Genomic DNA, 26246 nt, shown 5'->3' on the forward strand with positions numbered 1-26246 from the left:
TACCGCGGGAGCACATTCCTCGTACGTGGGGGCCATGGGCCCTGCTGGAGGGTGTGGTCCGGCAGGTGGTGAGGAGTTGTTTCCGGCAGGGTCTCTGCCAGGAGCGGAGGGCTCTACCGGGAGAGGCTTACCGAAGTCCAACTTTCTCCTTTTCCGGGCCATTGTTGCTGGGGATACGGAGGGCTGAGTAAGATGGAGAACAAAAGCCCCTGGTTCCACAAGAAGCTTCTGCACAACACACTTTGACAGATGATCAGCTATGCTGTTTTCTGCACGGGGTACATGCTCTGTTTGCAATCCGTCAAAGCATTCCTCCAATCTTCTCACTTCCTCGACGTATGCCTTTAATGGGCTTTTGTAATCCTTGTTGACTTGTCTCACCACAAGCTGTGAGTCTCCTCGAATGACCAGCTTCTTAATTCCCAATTCCGAGGCAATCCTGAGCCCGACAAGGAGCCCTTCATACTCTGCTGTATTGTTGGTGGCCTCTTCTCGAGCAAAATGCATCTGGATGACGTACTTCAAGTGCTCCCCAGAGGGGGTGACTGGAAGCACGCCAACTCCTGCACCTTGTAGGGAAAAGGCACCATCAAAATACATAATCCATTCTTGGGGCGATTCCTTGCCGGGGATAACTGTTTCTGGCACTTCCTCATCAGGGGTTGGCGTCCATTCCGCAATAAACTCTGCCAATGCCCTGCTCTGGATTGTTGATGTGCTCTCAAACTTCAAACCAAAACTGGATAACTCCAAAGCCCACTCCACTATTCTGCCGGTAGCCTCAGGGTTTCAGAGTATCCTTCGCAACGGGAAACGATTGACAACCGTGATCTCGTGGGTTTGGAAGTAGTGGCGCAGTTTCCTTGAGGCCATGATGAGACCAAAGATCAGCTTTTGCACGCCAGAGTACCTCGATCTAGCCCCCTGTAGTAAGGAACTGACGAAGTATAGTGGGCGCTGCACCACCTTCTTCCTTGCTGTGTCCTTGGGGTTGCCCTCACTGTCGTGCTCATTTCTATCCTGATCCTTCTCTGGCTCTGCTGGTCCTTGCTCACTATCTGCTTCGTCCACTTCCAACTGCGCCACCAAGGCTGCACTAACCACTTGGTTGGTTGCCACCAAGTATAGCATCAACGGCTCTTGTGGTTTGGGAGCAACCAGGGTAGGCACAGAGGACAAGTAGGTCTTCAACTCTTGCAAAGCTGCATCTGCTTCTGAAGTCCACTTTATGGGCCCTGCCTTCTTCAAAATTTTGAAGAACGCCAGGACGTGCTCGGCAGACTTGGAGACGAATCTTTGTAGCGTGGCAACACACCCTGCCAGGCGCCTCACATCCTTGACTGTCCTTGGCGCTTGGATCTGCTCGATAGCTTTAATCTTGTCGGGGTTGGCTTCCATCCCACGATGTGATACAAAGAACCCAAGTAGCTTGCCTGAGGGAACGCCAAACACACACTTCTCCGGGTTGAGCTTCAAGTTGATCTTGTGCAGACTGGCAAATGTCTCTTCCAAATGCTGAATAAGGGTTGCTCTGTCCTTTGTCTTGACCACAATATCATCCATGTAAGCTTCAATGTTACTGTGTAGCTGTGGCTCGAAACCAATCTGGACTGCCCTTGCAAAAGTAGACCCGACACTCTTTAATCCAAATGGCATGCGTTTAAAATAGTACGTACCACAAGGCGTGATGAACGACGTCTTCTCTTCGTCTTCCTTGGACATGAAGAGTTGGTGATATCCATAATATGCATCCAGAAAGGAAAGCAAATCACAGCCTGAAGTGGAATCAACAATCTGATCGATGCGCGGAAAGGGAAACGGGTCCTTCGGGAAGCCTTGGTGAGATATGTGAAATCTATGCAAAGCCTCCATTTCTCGTTAGCCTTCCGGACTACTACTGGATTTGCCAACCATGTGGGATGTAACACTCCTCTGACCAAACCAGCTGCTTCAAGTTTCTTGATCTCTTCTGCAATAAATTGCTGCCTCTCCAAGGCCCGCTTCCGTACTTTCTGCTTGACAGGTCGGCCATGTGGGCAGACAACAAGGTGGTGCTCGATTACCTCCCTGGAAACACCGGGGATATCATATGGTTGCCAGGCAAACAGATCGATATTTGCCCGTAGGAAGGCAACGAGCGCGCTTTCCTATTTGTCATCGAGGGTGGCGCTGATAGTGAAAGTACCATCAACGCGAGCCAGCCCTGCCGGGACCTTCTTCACTTGGGGTGCAATGACCTTGGATCTCTTGCTGTTGGAACTATCCGGCAAGTCATCAACAGGCGCAGCACACTGCAAAGAGGTACACTTCCTGGATTCCTTGCCTGCGCCCTTGCTATCCTTCTTCTTTCCTCTGTCCTCCTTGGCGGGAACTACTGCTGCCGCTGCCTCTGTCACGACTGCGTCCCGGTACATCTTGTCCATGCAAATGATCGCGTCCTTCTCGTCTGATGGGATGGTAATGACTCCTATAGGACCAGGCATTTTCAAGGTGTTGTAGGCATAGTGGGATGCCGCCATGAATTTAGCCAGGGCTGGGCGTCCAAGGATCCCATTGTACGGCAAGGGGAGGTTGACCACATCAAACACAATCTTCTCAGTTCAGCAGCTAAGCTCTCCCCCAAACGTCACCAGCAGCGTGATCTTTCCCTTAGGATGACTCCTGCCGAGATTAACTCCTTGAAACGTGCCGGTAACCTTTAACTCTTCCTCTGCTATCTGAAGTTTGCTGATGACTGCCGGGGAAATCAGATTCAACCCGGCCTCGCCGTCCACCAACATCTTTGTGACATTGAGGTTGCGAATTGTTGGAGAGACCAACAATGACAAACATCCTACCGCAGTGGTATGGTCAGGATGATCCTCTTCGTCAAAGATGATGGGCGTGCGTGACCATTTGAGCGGTTTCCGGGCCTCTGGCGCTGGTTCCACGGCATTGACTTCATGTGCCCGCCGCTTGAGCTGGCGGTGAGAGGTGTGCAAAGATGCACCCCCGTCAATGCACAGGGCGTCAGTGGCCTTCTGAAACTCCTGCTCACTGGTTTCCACTTCGTCCCCTCTGAAGGAAATATGCCCTAGAGGCAATAATAAAGTTGTTATTTTATATTTCCTTATATCATGATAAATGTTTGTTATTCATGCTAGAATTGTATTAACCGGAAACTGGATACATGTGTGGATACATAGACACAACACAGTGTCCCTAGTAAGCCTCTACTAGACTAGCTCATTAATCAAAGATGGTTAAGTTTCCTAACCATAGACATGCGTTGTCATTTGATGAACGGGATCACATCATTAGGAGAATGATGTGATGGACTAGAACCATCCGTTAGCTTAGCATAATGATCGTTAAGTTTTATTACTATTGCTTTCTTCATGACTTATACATATTCCTTTGACTATGAGATTATGCAACTCCCGGATACCGGAGGAATACCTTGTGTACTATCAAATGTCACAACGTAACTAGGTGATTATAAAGATGCTCTACAGGTATCTCCAAAGGTATTTGTTGGGTTGGCAATGAGATTAGGTTTTGTCACTCCGAGTATCGGAGAGGTATCTCTGGGCCCTCTCGGTAATGCACATCACATTAAGCCTTGCAAGCAATGTAACTAATGAGTTAGTTACAGGATGATACATTACGGAACAAGTAAAGGGACTTGCCGGTAACGAGATTGAGCTAGGTATGAAGATATCGACGATCGAATCTCGGGCAAGTAACATACCAATGACAAAGGGAATAACATATGTTGTCATAACGGTTCAACCGATAAAGATCTTTGTAGAATATGTGGGAGACAATATGAGTATCCAGGTTCCGCTATTGGTTATTGACCGGAGAGGTGTCTCAGTTATGTCTACATAGTTCTCGAACCCGTAGGGTCCGCAGGCCTAACGTTCGCTAACGATTTGTATTATATGAGTTATGTGATTTGGTGACTGAATTTTGTTCGGAGTCCCCGATGAGATCACGGACATGACGAGGAGTCTCGAAATGGTTGATAGGTAAAGATTCATATATAGGACGATAGTATTCGGACACCGGAAGTGTTCTGGGGTTACCAGGTACGTATCGGGTCACTGGAAGGGGTTCCGGGCTACCCCCGGCAAACTACATGGGCCTTATGGGCCAAGAGGGGAAACACACCAGCCACAAAGGGGCTGGTGCGCCCCCATATGGGCTGGCCAAATTTTAGAAGGAAAGGGGAAGGAGGAAAGGAAAAAGATAATAGGATCCCCCCTTCCCCTCTTCCCTTCCTACTCCGAATAGGGATAGGAAAGGGGGGAGGCCGAATTGGGAGATGCCCAAGTAGGATTCCTCCTACTTGGGGCGCCCCTTGGCTGCCTCTCCTCCCCTCCAACCTATATATATATGAGGGAGGGGGGCACCGCTAGAACAAACAACAAACATTGTTAGCCGTGTGCGGCGCCGCCCTCCACAGTTTACGCCTCCGGTGATATTCACGTAGTGCTTAGGTGAAGCCCTACGCGGATCACTTCACCATCACCGTCACCATGCCGTCGTGCTGACGGAACTCTCCCTTGACACTTTGCTGGATCAAGAGTTCGAGGGACGTCATCGAGCTGAACGTGTGGAGAACTCGGAGGTGCCGTACGTTCGGTGCTTGATCGGTCGGAACGAGAAGAAGTTCGACTACGTCAACCGCATTGTCAAATGGTTCCGTTTTTGGTCTACGAGGGTATGTGGACACACTCTTCCCCTCTCGTTGCTATGCATCTCCTAGATAGATCTTGCGTGAGCGTAGGAATTTTTTTGAAATTGCATGCTACGTTCCCCGACAGTGGCATTCGAGCCAGGTCTATGCGTAGATGATATGCACGAGTAGAACACAAAGAGTCGTGGGCGGTGATCGTCATACTGCTTACTACCAATGTCTTATTTTGATTCGGTGGTATCGTTGGATGAAGCGGCCGGACCAACCTTACATGACCACGTCCATGAGACCGGTTCCACCGACAGACATGCAACTAGTTTTGCATAAAGGTGGCTGGCAGGTGTCTGTTTCTCCAACTTTAGCTGAATCAAATTTGACTGCGGCCGGTCCTTGTTGAAGGTTTAAACAGCAAACTTGATAAATCACCGTTGTGGTTTTGATGCGTAGGTAAGAACAGTTCTTGCTAGAAGCCCGTAGCAGCCACATAAAACTTGCAACAACAAAGTAGAGGACGTCTAACTTGTTTTTGCAGGGCGTGTTGTCATGTGATATGTTCAAGACATGATGTGATATACGTTGTTGTATGAGATGATCATGTTTTTTAAAAGTTATCGGCAACTAGCAGGACCCTTATGGTTGTCACTTTATTGTATGAAATGCAAACGCCATGTAATTGCTTTACTTTATCACTATGCGTTCGCGATAGTTGTAGAAGCAATAGTTGGCGAGACGACCATGACGCTACGATGGAGATAAGGTGTCAAGCCGGTGACGATGGAGATCATGATGGTGCTTTGGAGATGGAGATCAAAGGCACAAGATGATGATGGCCATATCATGTCACATATTTTGATTGCATGCACTACTAGGAAAACCCTTACCAGTGGCGCTGGTTTTTTGGCTATTAGTAGCGCGGGCAGGCGCGCTACTGCTACGGCGCTACAGCTATTTTTAGCAGTAGCGCTTGTTTGAACCAGCGCTACTGCTATCTATATCTAGCAGTAGCGCGCCTCTGTCCATCGCTACTACTAATACTAGTAGCGTGCCCCTACAACCAACGCTACTGGTAAGCAGCGCTGCTACTACTCCAATACCCCACGCTACTGCTAGTATTTTCTTTTTTTTTTATGTTGCTGTATTCGTATTTTTATAGGTTTTATACAATTACAACATACACATACACTGAAACTATATGAAAAAGGAATGTCTCATCATCATCATCGAAGTGGTACAACATAGTCTCATCATATCAACATAGTCTCAACACAAATGATGTCGATCTCATCATCATCTCGAAATAGCGATACAAGTTAATGATCACATGTCTCTTACATTGTCACCGTAGACACATGTTTCATCATCTACCTAAACTATGACATACGAGATAAGAGCGATCACGATGATCAAAAGCGGTATTATGTAGTAGTTTTTGCAGCGGCGCTGGTTCTGAATCCCCTGTTGTGCTATGAATCTCAAGTAAGTAGCTTCGGCTTCCACTCTGCTATCAAACCCTTTCTGGCTTCCGCCGGAGAAGCCAAAGACTTGGGCCTGACACTCTGGCCACTCATCATACACACCCGGAACATGCCCTACATACACGGCATACCACTTCCTCGCCATCGTTGATCTATATACCTGTCAGAGATGCACATATATATATATCATGAAGCGAATTCAACAAAACAGTTATGAAATAGAAGCAGCATATATAGTAAACATAGTTAACAAATTTCATCGTACCGAAAATAATTAACTACAACGCGGCACCATACATCTAATAGTTTTGTCGTACTGAGAGATTCCAAGTTTCGTCGTACAGAAAGTAAGAAGTAACTAAACAGACACATTGTTTTTAATCAGTGCACTCTTCCCATCCGTCCATATCCGGAAGGGTGCACCCAAGCTTAGTGAAAGGCGTCATGCCCTGACGCTGTAGGGCAATGCGGGTTCGGACGTCAGCTCGCGATATTGGGCCGCCGTAGAACATCCCATTCTCTTCGAGGACATCTTTCATGATGATGGATGCAATTTCCTGCTGGATCCGGTAGAAATCATTTCGAAGTCGATTATCCGGCACGGCTCCAAAGGCTTTGGCCCATCTCTAGATATGGGTATCGGATGAAGATTTCATGCAAAGTGATTTCACATCCCTTCTGTACTCCATCATTAGATGGATGACGTAGAATCCATCATTCTCACTTCTTGCCAGTTGCTGGATGCAACAGAAGTCAGTCTTGTGGCCGAAACAAAGCCTGACCTTATTTGTTTTTTTGCATTGGATGTAGCCATCCCGCATGCTGAAGCCCAGCATAGCTCTATCCAGAACATACTTTATGTGTGTGTAATCTTTCTTCTGTATGTTCTTTGACGGGTCCAAATATAGAGCGCGGGAGTAACGCGGGAAAAGAACGATGAGAACGGCACGACACCCCCCGCTGCGCAAAATACACGATCAAGTTAGCCTCCATGCGTGCAAAGTAACTATTGAAATGCACGTATGTGTTATAGTGCTATCCGCGGATGACTTACCTGGGATGATAAGGTAGGAGAATCGTTTCTTTGTCCTTATTGCTGACCAAGAATTCTTCGATGTACTGACTCGCATATTGACGGTTGGCGTCGTTGATTGACAAGAAGCCCTCATGCATGTAGTATGGGTCCGCGACCGCAAGACTGGTGACTTGCTCTCTCCTGACGATGTAGTTCATGTGCAGCGCATACAGGCACGAACGTAAAATCGAGTGTCCTCATTTGAAACATCTGGAAGATGTAATCAAACCTCAGGAAGAAGAGGTCCGCGGGGCATGTGTGGACATACATCTTGCAACTGCTCGGCACATGAACCGTATAAAGTGGGTATCCTGGATCATCCGAGGCGAGGAGGCTTCTCTCTGTCGAAAGCACATGGTCATGGAGTCTCCTGAGATCCCCTGCTATGGCAGCTAGTGCATTCGCCGGTACCATTGGCTCTCCCGCGACATGGATTAATGGCGCATGTTTCATCGGTACACGGTCAACCTTGGTCGAAGGCGGCTGGCTGCTAGAACCAACATTGCCAGCTTTATTGGATTTTCTCGCCGCCGGTCTCTTCCTCTGCTTCTTCTTGGTGGGCTCAGGTGCTGGTGGGTCTGTCAGACCCTCCCTGAGCACCACCCCTAGTGTTGTCGGGCTCAGCATTGGACGACTCTGGCTAATTAGTTGAGCTTGGGTGGAGCCGGCATCTGGAGGCGTGTCCTGCGAGGATTGCATGAACAAAGACTTCTTGCACTCCCGAGGACGTTCCGGCTCTGGTACATGCATCTCATATTCATATGGTTGACTCATTGTTACTTCGTTGTCAAAGGCAGTATTGAAATACTGGTTAGGGTCATCGGCCTCCTCCATGTCATGATCCCTATCCTCTTCCATGGGGCAGATGGCATCATCTGCCGGAACAGTTGGCCCTCCTTCCTCATGTTTCTCGATCTCAGCAAGCAGCACAGACGATGGTTGTACTTGTGTAGGTGGTGTTGTGGTCATACCTTCCTGAGGTCCCGTTGGTGTGCTCCCGGCCACCTCGACATGAAGAAGATTTTTCGGCCACAGGATCGGCCAATTTTTGCATTGGCTAAGCTGCGTCGGGGTCTCGTCATCCTCTCCATCGGTTTGTATCGGACGAGGGAAACCCTCGTAACCCGCTTTCACACTCGCCACAGAGACCCTTAAGGCGTTATCAGGCATCTGCCGGCGGTGAAAAAATCGATCCTTAGGCTTGACTATAGTACCCTTCCCCACATCCACCAACCCGCCCTTCATGTGGTAAAGGAGGGCGCACGGAGTGGAGTCGGCCTACAAAGACATATACGTGCGGTGTCAGAGATCCAAAAGAACGGCAACTGAAGATTAATTAATTAGTTGAGTTGATGAAGGTGCGACGCGTATTTACCCTGAGGGCGTCGAGCTCAGCCAATGTCGACGGCCCGACATTCAAGCCAGAGACGGAGCTAGGGCTGCTGTGAGAGCTGGGTGCAGGAGCAGGTGCTGGAGGAGGTGCGGGTGCGGTTGCCATAGTAGGTACGGGCATGGGTGCGGTGTTCATTGAGTTGCTCCCGGTGAAGATGGGCATGGGAAAATCACTTGGTGGCGCGTTTGGATTTTGTTGCACCCATGTGACCACTGTTGGAATCAAGCTTGTAAAGGCAGCCAACATGTCATGTCTACAGGCAGCGATTATCTCAGCTTTGGTCTCAACTTTTGCTTTCTCCATCGCCCGCGCCACCTTCTCGTCGATAGTCACTTGACTGAACTTCTTTCTCTGTCTTTTGGCCTCGGGGTCCTCGTTATAATAGTACTTCCACGTGGCGCCATCCCGGCACCGTGCACACGTCCATATTGCGGCCGTTGGCCGGGCGGGTGTCCCATCATTATGTTCCTGGCCCGGTTGAAAGGAGTGTCCCACTTGTACTTCGCCGATGACTAAGTCGACTGAGTTGACGAGTCGCTTTCGGCCGCAAGCTTGTGTTGCTCTCTCTGCAAAATGGACCGTGAATCATTTACGAATGCGACTAGAATGTAGTAGACTTCATTGATTAGAAGCTAATATGTAAGGTGGTAAAAGGATAATTACCAGTATTCTCATGAATTTCCTAGTCGGCCCGTCGGTGAAGAAAATCTTTTTTTTGGGGTCCCAAGAGAATCGGGCCCTGATGAAGTCGTGCTCCTGCTGGTCGGTGTACTCAGCCAATGGGTCTGGGATCCCCTGCCGTTCACATTCTGCGTCCTCCTTAGCCCACACGGGCCTCTTTCCCGTGTAACCACGACTTCCAAGGCGGTGGTTCCCCATGTTCTTTGCCTGCAGCTGCTTGCCTCTCTCCGACCTGGCCTTCGCAGCTTCTTGATTGCAAGTCTCCTTGAACTTTTCAAAGTCCTCTATCGTAATTTTCGGATTGTCTGCAACAATCTGGGCGTAGGTTTCATGGTCTACTTCAATCTGCCTTTTCACCCTAGTTTTCCAAGCGCTCAATGCGTTGCTGAACTTCCCTAGGGCTTTGTTGTTGATTTTTTCATGGCATCATCATCCCATGGGCCGACATCGTCATTCCGACCGGGGAACAGGAATCTTGCGTGCAACCTAGTTAGGAGCAGCTTCTTCAAATTTTCATTCTTCCGTAATTTCATGGTGTTGATGTTAGCTGTATCCCGTAGGATGCATGCTAGTTGATTGCCGTAACACGCTGCCACTTCCCGCGGCTCTATTGGCTCGAACTCGCCAGGGTGCACCGCCGTGACCACCAGTCTTCCGGTGCCGAGCTCATTTGGGCGTCGTGTCCTCTTTTCCTTCTTTCCCTCACTGGCTTGGGAGGTCCCACCTTCCGTGTTGTAGTTAGGAACATCATCAGCGCCAGTCTCAGTGCCGATGTCGTTGGTGGCATCAGTGTCGGCGCCGGCGCCACCACCGTCGTCATCCGTCATGACAAGGGGGTCCGGAAACCCAGCTTGCTGTCTCTCCTGATCTGCCAGAAAGTCGAGGTAGGCGTGTGCTCGACCTAATTGGGACTGAGAACCTCCGGCCTCATCGGTGTCGGTCATGTTTCCTAGGGTTCAATGTCGTAGTCGTTTAATTATCGAGCTTTATATAATAAAGTGAATAATGAAAAAAGTGACCTTTGTTTTGCCGGAAATGTCCTTTCATTCCCGTCGCGACAAATCTCGAGCACTCGATATGTCCAACTTTCTAGTACAAGTCATGCCGAAATTCACAGAAAATTTTGGCGTGACCTTTGCTAGAAAGTGCACATATAGAGCGCCTGAAATTTGCCGGAATGGAAATGAATCAACATTTCCGGCAAAACATAGGTCACTCGCAATCGGGAAATGAATCAACAACCAAATTTATCGCTATCGTAGCAACAGAGCAGTCATAATCAAAGCAGCATGATCATCCACACTTGTCTTTGGCCAATCTAGGTACCACACAGCCACTAGTTATGTCACTGTCATGGACAATGCAAGTAAACTTCAGGTACTAACAAAATGACCCCTGCGCTGCAACTTACATTATTGCAGTCCATGAACAAAATCCACCAAAAAACAAAAAATATGGCTGCCACAAAATGAGCCCTGATGGTTACCAAGTGGTTGGCCCATAGGAAAATGCAATGGAGATACCAGGAATGGCTGCCACATGCCAAAACATAAAATATGGTTGCTATGTTTCACAACCTTAGATCAAGTAATAAGTTTAGTTTAGTTAGCTAGGCAAAGCATTAGTTTTGCTTCACTACCTATAGCAATATGACCAAAGTTCACTGTACTTATCAAACCTAGAAAAATTCCCTGTTAGAGAGGGAGCAGAAGTTTATTTTCAAAATTGCAGTAGCACTGCAGCTATCACATTCTGTTCTATGATGATGATCTATCAGTGTATACCACCTAATGATTTTGTAAGAACAGACACCTAGCAGCAGCAAGACACCTAGCTTCCTCTCTGGCTCTGGCTTACTGGAACATGAGCGGGAGGAAAAGGGGGCGGAGGGTCGTACCAGAGCGGGAGGGGGTCGGTGGCCAGCGTCGGGGTCGGTGGCCGGCGTCGGAGTCGGGGCAGTGGCCGGCGTTGGGGTCGGGGCAGTGGCCGGCGTCGGGGTCAGGGCTGAGCCCGGCGTCGGGGTCGGGTTGAGGCCGGCGTCGGGGTCGGGGCTGAGGTCGGGGGTGGTGCCGCGTCGGCGGTGGCGTGGGCTGTGCGGCGTCGGTGGCGGCGTCGGTGGCGGGGAGGGGCGGCACAGAGAAAGGGGATCGATCGGATCGAGCGAGAGTGAGACAGAGGAAAGAGATGGGTGCAGTCTGTATACACAACTTAGCTATAGCGCGTCTTGGCAAAACGCGCAATAGCTAAGTTAGCTATAACGCTTGCCAAGCCAAAACGCGCTACTGCTAATTTTTTCTTTTTCTTTTTCTTAGCTATAGCGCTTGCCAAGCCAAAACGCACTACTGCTAATTTTTTATTTTTATTTTTTTATTTTTCTTTTTCTTAGCTATAGCACTTGCCAAGCCAAAACGCGCTACTGCTAACTTTTTCTTTTTCTTTTTCCTTTTCATATTCCACAAACTTCCTTCCCTTTTATTATATTTTTATTTCTCTTTTTACTTTTATTATTCTTTTTCTTTTTCTTTTTCATTTTTCTTTTTATTTTTCTTTTTCTTATTCTTTTTCATATTCCACAAACTTTCTTCCTTTTTATTTTATTTATATATAGCTCTAACTAGCTAGGGTTTAATTTGGTCTGTTGTTGGAGCAATACCACTGTTACCCTCCGGATAATAATTAGTATAATATATTTTACATCATTTGACCGGCCGCTATCGGCGGTATACAAAATAGCTAGACACACACAAAATTTGTGGATTAGTTTGTCAGCTTAGGCGATGACGACGCTTCAGACTGATCTTCTTCCCTCTTTTGTTCGTTGTCGAATAATTGAGCCCATGGTCGTGACTTTTCCTTCTCCAGGGATTACGATCTTTCATAGGTAATGTAGTCTTCATTCTTCTTTTGACGTATGTTTCATCGTCATCAGCATCATCTTCCCTCATCGGATCACCGTACTGGTCGTAGTCTTCCTCATTGGCGACTCCATCCATTCCGGCGATGCTCCTTTTGCTTCTCCTCACAACAACACGGCTGGGATTGATCGGATCAGTTATGAAGAAACATTGTGTCACGTGTTTAGCGTGTACCCATGGCTCATTTTTGGCGATGGCGTTGACGGTACCGCTATCCGAGTCGGGTATACACATGGTAGTGAAATGTCGGTTTTCTCTCTGTACATTCTTAGCCCATCTGACACGGAACATCGTCGCGCTATGCAATCCAGAGTAGTTAAGCTCCCATATCTCTTTGACCCTTCCGTAATATCTTTCAGTTACATTCCCGGTCATGGCTTCCATTGTCACCCCTGAGTTTTTGTCATCACTGTTTATATCTTTCTCCTCCGTGTAGAACGTGTATCCGTTGATATCGTATGCTTGATAAGTCGCGAGGTTGGTCGAGGGGCCATGTGCTAAGGCGTATATGAGCGTTCCGTTCGGACAACCCTCTTCCGGGGGATTAGCCAGAACTCGCTCTTTGAACCAACGCAAGAAAGTGGAGTTGTCCTCTCTAATAACTTCAGCGTCCGTCCTGTGCACCCCACGGTCACGGTACTTCTTTGCGATGGTCTCTTTGTGCAGTGTCACGAAATCTTCTAGCACATCTAGGTGTTGTAGCACTACTAAGTTTGCCCTGTCAATGTCATTTTGTCGGCCCGAGTGTAACACATTCACATCCCTATGACCGTTGGTGTGACCTTCGCCTTCGAGCCTTCCACAGTGCTTGTTGACGGGCAAACCAACAACAGGGTCTCCGGTGCCTACTAGATAACTCTCATAGAAAGAGATGCACTCTTTGGTCAGATATCCCTGGGCTATGCTTCCATCTGGCCGGGACATGTTACGAACGAATCCTTTGATGATGCCATTCATCCTCTCGAACGACATCATGTTGTGCAGGAATGTCGGCCCTAGGTCGATGATGTCGTCCACGATGTGGACACATTGATGCACCATGACATCAAAGAACGCGGGCGGGAAGTACATCTCTAGCTCATTCAGTATGACAACAATCTCTTCCTGTAGCCTATGGAGTTGCTTCACACTGATCGACTTTCGAGAGATAGCATCAAAAAAGTGGCATAGGTCAGTAAGCGTCTCACGCACATGTGTGTCCATAATCCCTCTAAGTGCAACCGGGAGTAACTACGTCATCATCACATGACAGTCGTGAGACTTCATCCCACTGAACCTTTTTTTCTTAGTGTCTAGATATCTGCTTATCTTCCCACAGTATCCAGAACTAACTTTGATTCCGGCAAGGCACTTGAACAATTGATCGACCTCCTTCGGATCTAAGGTGAAGCAAGAGGGGGGGCAATATTGTTCTTCCTTCTTGTTTACTTTTTTGCCCCTATCTTCCGTCTCCGTCTCCGTCTCGGTCTCCTCTGACGACCTTTTACCGGGCATTTGGAGATCTTTCCTGATATTCAAAAATTCCAAGTCTTTTCTTGCCTTCGGCCCATCCTTGGTCCTCTCCGGCATGTTCATCAATGTTCCAAGCCAACTCTCAAGGATATTTTTTGTGATATGCATTTGATCAAGGCTACGAGGCATGTCGAGTATGGGCCAGTATTCCAAGTCCCAGAAAACAGATCTCGTCTTCCATACCTTCAGCAGGGGCTCCGGCGCCTTTTTCTTCGTCTTTCCCGGTGAGGGGCACTCTTCCCAGTTCTTCAAGAACTTATATATTTCTGCACCGCTACGCTTACGTGGAGGACCTCGATGCTCAGTCTTACCATTGAATAGATCTCCACGCTTTCTCCACGGGTCATCCTTCTCGGGCCATCTTCGATGCCCCATGTAAACGATTTTCGAAGACCCGCCATCTTTCGATAGCTGCAGAGAAGTTGTATCATCCATGCACCTCGTGCATCCGCATTATCCGTGGCACACCTGGACGGAGAGATAGCCGTAACCGAGATAGTCCTGCACCGCCGTGATCAGCGCGGCTCTCATGTAGAAATACTCTCCTTTGCTTGCATCCCATGTCTTGGCCGACGTTGTCCATAAGGTATGTAGCTCCTCTTTCAGTAACCCGAGACACAAATTTATATCATTTCCCGGTTGTCTCGGCCCTTGAATAAGCATAGCCATGTGTATGTATTTTTCCTTCATGCACAACCAGGGGGGAGGTTGTACATCCATACAAACACGGGCCATGTGCTATTATTGGTGTTCTAGTTGATGTCGGGGATATACCCCGCGGCGTAACCCGACCGGAAGTATAACCCGGCCGGACTTGGCAACTCATTGGTAACCCGCCAGAGGATTGGTGACTCACGTGTCTGGCGGTTCACTGGTGTGACGACTCACGAGCCTGAAGACTCATTGGTGACCCGGCGGGTGTTTCAGATGGATGACAAAGCCCAAGGCCCAGAAGGCCGGTTCATGTTATGATGGGCCGGATTAAGAGGAAAGGCATAAGGAATATTCTCCTACAAAGGAAAGCAAGTCTAGGACTCCACTTGTGATAGAGTAATCCTAATCCTAATAGGACTAGTCATGTAAACCACCCCTTCAACATATATAAGGAGGGGCAGGGCTCCCCAAAGAGGGAGAAGGCAAGAAAAAACAATCTCTAGGGCTAGACACAAAGAGCCGGTTTATCCGGCGACTCCATGATGAGCATAATGAGACCTAGCCGCAGAAAACATGTAGGGTTGTTACCGGATGATGTTTCCCGGGGCCCGAAGGTGTCTAAATCCCTGTCTTGTGTTGCGTCTCTCGATTCCGCTCAACCCCTCTCAAGCTACCGCATAGATGCGTTGGCCTCACGACTAAGTCCTCACACTAGGACATCTGCCGTGACAATTTCACGACAGTTGGTGCCCACCATGGGGCCTGCGCACGGTGGTGTTGAGTTCTTGAAGGGATCTTTCTCAGGATCGAGAAGGGCGCAATTTTTCCAGTGAAGAAGAGCCGGTTTGAAAAAATCCACATCAGAAGTTAGGGTTACATGGCGCGGCACAGCATGTGCTTGCGATCCGACGATCCGAAGCCAGATCAGTTTTTGGAGCACGTTCCCGAGGCGAAGGACTTTTTTCACCGGAGATCATATCCGTACCTACGACTACGACTTGTGGTCTAATCGGAAGGAGCAGTACCAATCCATCAAAACTTGCCGATTCGTACGTGCGGCGACGTGTGCACATGAGGAAAAGCTGCGGTTGCTCCGCGCATCAAGAAACATGAAGCGATATGTTTAAAAAAAGAGAAGACGAGGAGTAGCTACGATCTGGAGAAGGACCCAAATAGGATTGGTCAAACCTCCACAATTCAGAGGAGGACTTGGCCATGGCTCACGAGTGCCTCTGCCGCCTCTGGCCGCGGACTGGCCCGACGCCCCGCCTTGTCGGCCGCCCACGCTGGCGTCTCCCCCGCCCTTTGCCCTCGCGCCTCCACTGCTACTGCGGCCATGGCCTGTTTGAGTCGCCGCGACTCCGAGTCGCCTCCGCCAGAGCTTAAGTCGCCCGTCTCATGCTGAACTGCCCTACACTAAGTCGCTGGGCTCCGTCTTCAAATCTCCGCTGCCGGCTACCTTCGAATCGGTCGTCGTGGTGTACCTTCGTATCTGAGCCGCTGTCTGCCTTGGGCCGCCCTGGCCGATCGCCTCCACTCCCGCTGCCTCAAGCACGTCCTTGAGCCTTCGCCTGCCTCGGCTGCTCGTCGTTGAGCCGCCCAGGTCGAGCCTCCATCGCCTTCACCCGCCTTGCCTCCGCCTCAAGCTGCCGCGCTTTGGGCCACCTGTCGCCTCACCGCGGGCCTCCTCAGCGGCAGCCGTGCCGAGCTGCCCTGGCCCCGTTCCACCTCCACTCGGACTCGCCCCCAAGTGGCCTCTTCTTTGAGCCGCTCCGGCTTTTGGACCCGCCCGCGGCCGTTTCAAGCTGCCTTCGTCAAGAGGAGCCCGTTTCTAGACTAGCCTTTGCCATCACCTGTGAGCTCGCCTCCGCCTCGGCTGTGGGCCTGTGGCTGTGACAAGTCGTGGCTCGCCGGTTTGCCTGTTTATCAAATCCTCTATCAAGATGCTAGTTGCAAAGAACAGAAGCCATCACACATTGAAACAGGTGATTCAGAAAATGAGGAAATACCCCCTTGTCGGGAGTAGTACACAATTCAAATCAGTAGACATTATTTGTGAGGCCACACTGGACAATGGAGAAGACTGCGGCAGCAGTGCTAGCACGTGCTGGCGGTTTTGGTCAAGCGTTGGTCTCACAAAAGGTTCAAAGGGAAGGGGTGGAGATCAACCCTATATATGCATACAAGCAAATCGCTGAGAACCCCTACGCGTCAGATGCTCTACCAGATTAACAGGAAAATGCGTGTGATGATGGCGCGATCGGACGGCGTGGCCCGATTTAAGCTGCTGCTATTACGGCCATACTACCACCTCACAGAACCTCCTGCAAGAACAATAGGCTGCAGTCTACAGAAATCGATGGAACAATGAAAAGCGCACAAGAGTTATCACTTCACTACCACTGGCATAAAGGGAATATATGCACAAATTCGTAGGTTCTAAAGGAATCCTATTTACGTGGAGAAGCAAATTCAATGCCAACTGCTAATAGTACTCTGTGAGGACTGTTCACTAGAGTACTATATGAGGAGAAACGTGACATCAATTGCCGTCTGCATGAAACATGCCGACAAACGCACATACGGATCATCTGTGGTCCGAAAAAATCAGGTGATATACATCTAAGTATATTTTATTAGCACATATTGTTTTTGTCAAAGAACAATTACTTTGGTCTGTGTATTTTATATGCAGGTCACCACAATTGGTAACTCCAAAGGCGATGATCATATCATGGATATATAAATCGGGCAATTATTGTCATGCGCTAGCATGACCGCGCCATAATGCTCAACGAATATATGTGCAAGTCGCCGCCTCTGCGGCCCAGTTTATATCTACATGACGAGGCCGAAGCGCCCGTCCGTGCGGTTTTACCGCACCTGCGATCGACTCGCCCATCCGCACCAGCTTACAATGCTGCGGCCGACTCATCTGTCAGAGCCGCCTCTGATGCTGCGGGCGCCTCTGCTGTTCGTCTCTCGCGGTCTGATTTACATCAACACACCGGGCCGCATCTGTCTGCATGAGCTGTTTATTAAGTATGAGCAAGTCACAGCTTGGGAAGCCCGGTTTTCTTTCAAACAAAATGGAGGCAAATTATCATATACTATCAACCGCCGTCTGCACTGGGTGGCTCAATGGACATGGCACAAGTCGCCGCCGCTACAGTTTGGTTAACTTCAAATAGCCAGTTGGAAGGAACCATTGGCCGAGTTGCTGACACGGCTCATACGGGATCATTTATAACCCGCCGCAGTCACCTCAACCTTCTGTGGATTCACATCGTGCTATCAACACCAATGATATAAAACTTATGCCGGTTTATATCACGGTCAAATATGGAGAATCTCAAGTCAACTCCTCGAGTCACCTTGAGACTCGGGGGCTATAGTAATATGACTCAGCAAATATTGCCGGTTTTTAGTGAAGTCAAGAACCCCAGGACGTTGGAGGGAAAGATAACCCGGTCCCGGAGGCTACTACCATATGGATGAAAATTTAAAGGCCGTCAGAAAATTTCTGGTTAAAAATGAAGAATGCCGGTTTAAAATCCGATTCAAGGGAAATCTGTCCTCCCACAAAGCTCTGAAGCTCTCAAATCCGGTTTAAAAATTTCTGGTTCAAAAAAGAATTAACTTCTCGCAAGTTCGAGTTTAAAGGTCGTCAGAAAATTTCTGGCTGAAAATGAAGATTTCGGTTTAAAATCCGGTTCAAGAGAAAGATGTCTCCCACAAAGCTTTGAAGCTCTCAATATCCGGTTTAACATCCAGTTCAAGAAGAATTTATCTCTTGCAAAAAGTTAAAGGTTGCCGAAGAGGACCTGCTGCCATGATGCGCGGTTCAAACATGGGTATCCTGCCTTATTGGCTTATCATAGTATTGATCACGTGGGGGCTTCTATTTATAAAGCAGAGTTCTATTTACCCATTGATCCGGCTTATAAAGCCATATATAAAAAAATCACTTGGGGGCTTGGTCGTACTCGAACCATAGCTACACCTCTTGATCGGCGCAAGGCCACCAGAAAAATCACTTGGGGGCTTGGTCGTACTCGAACCATAGCTACACCTCTTGATCGGCGCAAGGCTACCAGAAAAATCACTTGGGGGCTTGGTCGTGTCCGAACCATGGCTACACCAGAAAACTACTTAGGGGCCAAAGAGAGTGTTGCAAAAGAACAACTCAAACATAGGCACCCACTGAGCACAGCTCAAAATATTGCTTGGGGATTCTTTGCTATCGCAATGAACAAAGAATATACACTTGTAATAGGCTATCAAGCCACGGCTTGGAAGCCTGGTGTATACACCTAAAACCCCGGGTTAGCCTGCCTTTTTAAGTAAGTCACTCCGTCCAGGTAAACCTGGTATGACCCGCTGAACTTTGACAAGTCAATCTCATAAGACCCTGAACTTGTCAAAGTTAAAATGACGATTGGTTAAAGATTGAGGTCCATCTTAAAAGGCTTTGTAAAATGGTTTAACTCAGCGGCCTGGCAGCCCATGAAAAGCCTCGAATTTGGGGCCTGGTAGCCCGTGAAAAGCCTCGACTACAAGTTTTCATATGCTTTTATTTGCCAAGTTTTTTCTCCTTTGATGAGATTTATAATGTTTTTGATAAACCGGCGTTCATTAACCCGGCTCGACTTTCAACTATAAGTTGTCAGTACAAGATCAGTTTAATCCGGCGCTTATTAACCCGGTCTGGTTTTGACTATAAGTCGCCAGTATTATATATGGATAATCTGGTGTTTATCACAACCCGATATGGTTTTACTATAAACTGGCAAGACATGGGAGGAGTTATTAGTACTCAAAATTTGGGTTATCACCCTTACTACAAAAAGTTGGTAAACCAATGATGTGATTCAATGTCACGGGTATGATATATTTCATATTTGATTATTCTTAAGTGCAGCCTTGGTTATAAACCCGGATTATATGTTGGGCATTATGACCCGTCCGGCGGTAAACTGCCAGGACACTTTAAACTTGTTGTATGCAGAAACAGGTTGAATAAAGCATGATTGTAAATCACCGGCGTTTATTAACCCGGCCTGGTTTTCAACTATAAGTCGCCAGTATGATGATAAATTATCCAGTGTTTATTAAACCCGGACCGGCTTAGGATTATAAGTCGCCAGTATATATTTGGATTGCGCAATTGGAATCATGCGCTCATAAATCATTCAATTATATTATTCAAATCTTGAAATAGCCAACATGGCTGGATTTTATTATGGTTATCAGTAACCAGTGTTATGATTAAGGTTTTCAAAGTCGCTTTAGCGAAATGGCTATTATATTATCAATGGATATGATTTATTCTACAATTGAAGGAATAGTCCCGAGTCGCTGCAAGCTTACGACCCGGCACTTGGGGGCTACATTATTCACGTTGAGATTTCATCAAATATGCAAGTCTCATGTCGCTGCAAGCATGCACCATGACACTTGGGGGCTAATGCAAAGTCATTTTTTGCTCACTTTATTGAAGACCCGACTCATCACATTGTAATGAGCCGGCCCATGGGGGCTACCAATTGCTCCTGTCAATAATTCAAGGTACACAAGTCTTAATCCATCATATTGAAGGGTCCACTGCTCAGTTGGTAAAGCACAAAGCTCTTAACCTTGTGGATGTGGGTTCAAGCCCCATGATGGGGGTTACATCATATGATGTTCTTTTCAAAGAAGTATATACAAAGTCCCAGCTCAATATTATCTTACTGACCCGGCCCTTGGGGGCTACTTGTTGCTATTCAATCTACATGATCATATTTATAAAGTCCCTGCTCATTATTGCATAATAACCCGGCCCTTGGGGGCTACACTGGTTGATGTTTTTTGAGCATCAGGCAATTACAAGTCCCAGGTTGCTGCAAGCATGACAACCCGGCACTTGGGGGCTACATAATATGGAATATTTAGTTGTGACTAGTGACTCAGATGAACAAACTGGATTTCTTCAAGGTTCCAACATTTATATTGAAACAAGTCTTAAGATATCACTATGTTCTCCTCTTAAGACTTGGGGGCTACAGGTAATATGCATATAAAGGAGGAACATCTTGAAATTCTCAGTTTTGAGCAAATCAGGAAGATTAATTGTGTGACCCGGTGTTGGCAACAATCATAACCCGGCGTCTATAAACGGTCATGACCCGGGATCATCGGTTTTTATAACCCGGCAATTTTGGCAATGATAAACCAGCAAGTTATACATTTTCAAACCGACTGATATTAATTGAATATTTGAAGACTAATATTTTTGTCAAATTAGAGCATTGAAGGCCGATTCAAATGGATTCTTTATTTACAAAATATCTTATGCAAACAAATTGATTATGAAGCTAGTCTATTGACTCGGATTTTTCAGAAGGAAGAAATGACAAGGACTTGAGGATGATCAAGTGCCGGTTTATAAGAACAGTTAAACGGGAGCACAACCCGCCAAATTTGTTCTTGTGTTTATGTTGCAGATCAGTTTAACATGGATAAATCCAAATTAAACTGGGGGCTAATGTCGGGGATATACCCCGCGGCATAACCCGGCCGGAAGTATAACCCGGCCGGACTTGGCGACTCATTGGTAACCCGCCAGAGGATTGGCGACTCACGTGTCTGGCGGTTCACTGGTGTGACGACACACGAGCCTGAAGACTCATTGGTGACCCGGCGGGTGTTTCAGATGGATGACAAAGCCCAAGGCCCAGAAGGCCGGTTCATGTTATGATGGGCCGGATTAAGAGGAAAGGCATAAGGAATATTCTCCTACAAAGGAAAGCAAGACTAGGACTCCACTTGTGATAGAGTAATCCTAATCCTAATAGGACTAGTCATGTAAACAGCCCCTTCAACATAAATAAGGAGGGACAGGGCTCCCCAAAGAGGGAGAAGGCAAGAAGAAACAATCTCTAGGGCTAGACACAAAGAGCCGGTTTATCCGGTGACTCCATGATGAGCATAATGAGACCTAGCCACAAACATCATGTAGGGTTGTTACCGGATGATGTTTCCCGGGGCCCGAAGCTGTCTAAATCCCTGTCTTGTGTTGCGTCTCTCGATTCCGCTCAACCCCTCTCAAGCTACCGCATAGATGCGTTGGCCTCATGACTAAGTCCTCACACTAGGACATCTACCGTGACAATTCCACGACAGTTGCCAAATGTATTCATGCCATCACTACTAGCGCCAAGCACGACGTTCCTTGGATCATTTGCAAAAAAATCAAATTCAGCATTTAATTCTCTCCACTGGCTAGCATCTGCGAGGTGTCTCAGCTTCGTCTCATCTCCGTCATCTGGTTTCACCCTCTCCGCGTGCCAGCGCATAAGCTTTGCTTCCTTAGGATCTACGAAATACCGCTGTAGACGCGGAGTGATCGGAAAGTACCATACAACTTTCTGTGGAGCTTTCTTTCCAGCCTTTTTATATCGTGAAGCATTGCACTTTGGACAAATGTTTTTTTTCCGCATGCTCATTCCGGTATATGATGCAATCATTGATGCATGTGTGATATCTAATGTGTGGCAGATCAAGAGGGCACACGATTTTCTTTGCCTCCTCGACACTAGTAGGACACAGGCTTCCCGCGGGAAGAACCTTCTTTAGATACTTCAGAAGCTCATCCAGGCTTGTATCTGTCCGTTTGTTTCTTGCCTTCGTCTTTAGAAGTTCTAGTGTGAAACTCAAGTGGGTCACCTCGGGATTGCAACCATCATACAAAGGAGTCATCGAGTCTACCTCCAGTTGCGCCAGTTTGGCCTCCTCTCTAGAAGCAGCTCTGTCGCTAGTCGTCTTCTTGCGAAGCAGGTCTCGAACATGCGGGTCCCGCATGGCTAAACTTAGTAGGGACGAAGACGGCGGCGTGTCTGCGTCTTCTCCGCCTTGAACTGTCTCTTCACCATCGACATTTCCGAGGTCGTCTTCCTCTTTGGGCACATAATCGGTCATCTCTTCGTCTGGTGGCCCCATGTCGTTATTTCCTGCCTCGTCGACATCCTCCTCATCTTCACTTATCCACTGAGTATGGCCATGCATGAAACCATGCATGAGCAGGTGCGCCTTGAATGTGCCACCCTCAAAGGGGTCAAGCCTGACTATTCCTTTGCATTTTCGATACGGACATAAAACATCCTTCAGTCTTTTTTCATACATGTCGTCCACAGCGGATTGCCAGTATCTTTCCACCATCCTTCCATTGACCTTCATGATCACCTGCGCGCGGAGCAAATATTATAACCACGTATATATGCATGCATGGATCAAATTCATACAAAAATTCGGCATGACCTTCCCTAAACATAGGACATATTGAGTTTGCCCGAAATTCGCCGAAACGGAATTGAATCGACATTTCGGCAAAACATAGGCAACTCATGTCACCCACATTATTTCATCGAATACACAATGTAGGAAACTCAAGTTATGCCACACACAATTCGGTATATATATTCTCATATCGCCCATATATATATAGTTGTGGTCCTATCCACACAAACACCTTTTTTTGCTCACCTATGTGTTGAGAGGGATATCAAGCACCTTTCTTCTTAATTACCTAGTAGCTCTAGATATATAGCTCTAACTAGCTAGCTAGCTAGCTAGGGAGAGAGAGAGAGCTAGCTAGGGAGATAGTGGGAGAGGAGAGGGAGAGAAGAGGGAAGGCATTAATGGAAGGGGGTGGAGGGCAAAGAAGAGGGGGAGGGAGGGCATTAATGGAGGGGGTGGAGGGCAAAGAAGAGGGGGAGGGAGGGCATTAATGGAGGGGGTGGAGGGCAAAGAAGAGAGGGAGGGAGGGCATTAATGGAGGGGGTGGTGGTGGAGGGCACAAAGAAGAGGGGGTGGTGGAGGGCAAAGAAGAGGGGGAGGGAGGGCTCTAATGGAGGGGGGTGGTGGAGGGCAAAGAAGAGGGGGGTGGTGGAGGGAAAAGAACAGGGGGAGGGAGGGCTCTAATGGAGGGGTGGTGGAGGGGGGGCATTGAAAGGAACAAGCAAGGTGCAAGGAAAGGGGGAGAAAGGAAGGGGGAGAGGAAGAAGAAAGGGGAGGAAGGAGGGGAAAGGTGGTAGGTGGCTGGCGACCATAGCAGTAGCGCGGGGTGCCAAAGCACTCTACTGCTATGAGTGCCAGCCAAAATATCTACTGGTACGTAAAACTAGCTATAGCGCTTATAGAAAAACCACGCTACTGGTATAAGTTTACCCACAGAAGAAATAGCAGTAGTGCGTCTAGGTGCACAGGCGCTACAACTACTTTCTTAATAGTAGCGCTGGTTAGACTACAAACGCTGCTAATATTTTTTGGTCGGGTGGTGTGCTGTGGCAAACTTACCAGTAGCGTGGCCTCCAGAAACCCACGCTGCTACTATGTTGTACCAGTAGCGCGCTTTATAATAGACGCTACTAGTAATTATCAGTAGCGTGGGGTCCATAACACACGCTACTGGTAAACTTCTATGTATAAGCCTTTTCCTAGTAGTGATGTGATGTTTATTATTTATGCATCTTATTTTGCTTAGTACGGCGGTAACATTATAAGATGATCCCTTACTAAAATTTCAAGGTATAAGTGTTCTCCCTGAGTATGCACAGTTGCGACAGTTCGTCGTGCTGAGACACCACATGATGATCGGGTGTCATAGGCTCTACGTTCACATACAACGAGTGCAAGACAGTTTTGCACATGCGGAATACTCGGGTTAAACTTGACGAGCCTAGCATGTACATACATGGCCTCGGAACACTGGAGACCGAAAGGTCGAACGTGAATCATATAGTAGATATGATCAACATAGAGATGTTCACCATTGAAGACTACTCCATCTCACGTGATGATCGGACATGGTTTAGTTGATTTGGATCACGTGATCATTTAGATGATTCGAGGGATGTCTATCTAAGTGGGAGTTCTTAAGTAATATGATTAATTGAACTTAATTTATCATGAACTTAGTCCTGATAGTATTTGCATATCTATGTTGTAGATCAATAGCTCGCATATAGCTCCCCTGTTTTATTTTTGATATGTTCCTAGAGAAAACTAAGTTGAAAGATGATAGTAGCAATGATGCGGACTGGGTCCGTGATCTAAGGATTATCCTCATTGCTACACAGAAGTATTATGTCCTTGATGCACCGCTAGGTGACATACCTATTGCAGGACCAGATACAGACGTTATGAATGTTTTGCAAGCTCGATATGATGACTACTTGATTGTTTAGTGCGCCATGCTTTAGGGCTTAGAACCGTGAGTTCAAAGACATTTTGAACGCCACGGAGCATATGAGATGTTCCAAGAGCTGAAATTGGTATTTCAGACTCATGCCCATGTCGAGAGGTATGAGACCTCTGACAAGTACTTTGCCTACAAGATGGAGGAGAATAGCTCAGCCAGTGAGCATGTACTCAGAATGTCTGGGTACTAGTGATTGACAGAATTCTCTAGTCACTATCACCAAGCTACTAGAACTTTGTGATGAACTATAATTTGCATGGGATGACGAAAATGATTCCCGAGCTCTTCGCGATGCTGAAATCGGTGAAGATAGAAATCAAGAAAGAGCATCAAGTGTTAATGATTAACAAGACCACTAGTTTCAAGAAAAAGGGCAAGGGAAAGAAAGGGAACTTCAAGAAGAATGGCAAGCAAGTTGCCAATCACATGAAGAAGCCCAAAGCTAGACCCAAGCCTGAAACTGAGTGCTTCTACTGCAAAGGAAATTGTCACTGGAAGTGGAACTGCCCTAGATACTTGGCGGATAAGAAGGATGGAAAAGTGAACAAAGGTATATTTGATATACATGTTATTGATGTGTACTTTACTAGTGTTGATAGTAACCCCTTGGTATTTGATACTGGTTCAGTTGCTAGGATTAGTAACTCGAAACAGGAGTTGCAAAATGAACAGAGACTAGTTAAGGGCAAGGTGATGATGTGTGTTGGAAGTGATTCCAAGGTTGATAAGATCACCATCGCACACTCCCTCTACCTTCGGGATTAGTGTTGAACCTAAATAAATGTTATTTGATGTTTGCGTTTAGCAGAAATATGATTTGATCATGTTTATTGCAATACGGTTATTCATTTAAGTCAGAGAATAATTGTTGTTCTATTTACATGAATAAAATCTTCTATGGTCATACACCCAATGTGAATGGTTTACTGAATCTCGATTGTAATGATACACATATTCATAATATTGATGCCAAAATATGCAAAGTTGATAATGATAGTGCAACATATTTGTGGCACTGCCGTTTAGGTCAGATTGGTGTAAATCGCATGAAGAAACTCCATGTGGATGGACTTTTGGAATCACTTGATTGTGAATCATTTGATGCTTGCAAACCATGCCTCATGGGCAAGATGACTAAGACTTCGTTCTCCGGAACGATAGAGCGAGCCACTGACTTATTGGAAATAATACATACTGATGTATGCGGTCTGATGAGTGTTGAGGCTCACTGTGGGTATCGTTATTTTCTAACGTTCACAGATGATTTAAGCAGATATGGGTATATCTACTTAATGAAACACAAGTCTGAAACATTTGAAAAGTTCAAAGAATTTCATAGTGAAGTGGAGAATCATCGTAACAAGAAAATAAAGTTTCTACAATTTGATCGCGGAGGTGAATATTTGAGTTACGAGTTTGGCCTTCATTTAAAACGATGTGGAATAGTTTCACAACTCACGCCACCTGGAACACCATAGCGTAATGGTGTGTCCGAATGTCGTAACCGTAATTTATTAGATATGGTGCAATCTATGATGTCTCTTACCGATTTACCACTATCGTTTTGGGGTTATGCATTAGAGACAGCTGCATTCACATTAGATAGGGCACCATCTAAAT

This window comes from Triticum aestivum, chromosome 3D, assembly GCF_018294505.1.
Source record: "Triticum aestivum cultivar Chinese Spring chromosome 3D, IWGSC CS RefSeq v2.1, whole genome shotgun sequence".
Lineage (NCBI taxonomy): Eukaryota > Viridiplantae > Streptophyta > Magnoliopsida > Poales > Poaceae > Triticum > Triticum aestivum.